Here is a 1,254-nt window from a genome sequence, read left to right as displayed (position 1 = left end):
ATTCTAAGAAAAGATATTAATAGATATCGGTAGTTGTCCGGTCGTACCCAAACAATAATATTCCAGAGGGAAATGCACCTAAGATCAAATATTTCGATTTAGTGGGGAGAGAGTGCTAGTCTAACTGCCGGTACGGGTATGCTACTAGATAGAGGATCTTCCAGTCCTAGAATAAGAAAGTAGCTTGTCTGCCGTACTGGCTGCTTCATTGAATGTGTCGATCTGCAGAATGAATCTATTTTATTCTAATTCGATCTAAGAAGAAAAAAATCACGCTCTGTAGGATTTGAACCTACGACATCGGGTTTTGGGGCTTTGAGGGACGTCTTCTCTTTCCCTTATCAAGCAAGTCACACCTAATCGCCCTTGATGCCATCTTGATAACTGGACTGAATGTCTCATCATAGTCCATCTTTCTCTTTTTGCTTCTTCTCTAGGGGACTTTGGCATAGCTTTCTTAGTTACCACTCCTTCAACATACTACACTTCGACGGATTTCCACTCGACTCATAAGCTATGGCATGCAGGTAGAACCATACCTAGACCTAACGACCTAGATATTTCATAAAGAGCTATTTCTATTGAGTTACCAAGAACTTGAATCATCACATGGCTGCTAAAGCAAGCTAAGCTTCACACGGCCCTGAGGAAGCCAAAAGCAAATATTCAAACAGTCTTTCTTGCTATCGAAATCTAAAAAAATATATATATGGAAATAAATTGCGTCCAATAGGATTTGAACCTATACCAAAGGTTTAGAAGACCTCTGTCCTATCCATTAGACAATGGACGCTTTTCATTCTGTTTTTTTTTTTCGTATTTTCACTTTTTGTTTGAAAAAAAAACATAAAGAATCGGTGCTATCATCGTATTATAATGAGGAGTCCGACGTCAGAGCAGACGGGACTACCAATCCCAGAGTGAATTAACCTTGTCTGCACTACCACCTTAGTTTACTAGACCTTGGGGAATTGGCTAGTTACCTTCACTCCGCGTGGCAGCCTATTTCATATTTGATATTGATTAGCTCACAATACGTAATGGAACTCTCTTCGCTTTTCTGATTGATATATAAAATAATTGAATTAGGAAATCCTCTATTTACTGAATAATAATTTTTTTGTTTACAAAAGAATAAAGATCATTTCTATTCCAAGGTGGGGAGTTTGATTTTCCCCATCGACCTATTTGCAGTAGAAATTTGATATCTTTTTTTACGCCTCAGCAAATCGTTTTTTTTCCACAAGGAATCGT

At 38.0% G+C, this 1,254-nt stretch overlaps 1 non-coding gene and 1 pseudogene across 1 annotated transcript; one reads left to right on the top strand and one right to left on the bottom strand.

Moving 5' to 3' along the window:
* Positions 1-1,254, top strand: part of LOC132629001 (uncharacterized) — a 24,806-nt pseudogene that overhangs the window by 17,111 nt on the left and 6,441 nt on the right.
* On the bottom strand, positions 722-793 carry TRNAR-UCU (transfer RNA arginine (anticodon UCU)). Its single transcript has one exon. It is a non-coding gene; the product is annotated as a tRNA-Arg (tRNA).

This window comes from Lycium barbarum, chromosome 2, assembly GCF_019175385.1.
Source record: "Lycium barbarum isolate Lr01 chromosome 2, ASM1917538v2, whole genome shotgun sequence".
Lineage (NCBI taxonomy): Eukaryota > Viridiplantae > Streptophyta > Magnoliopsida > Solanales > Solanaceae > Lycium > Lycium barbarum.
This window is presented reverse-complemented; position numbering and strand designations above follow the sequence as displayed.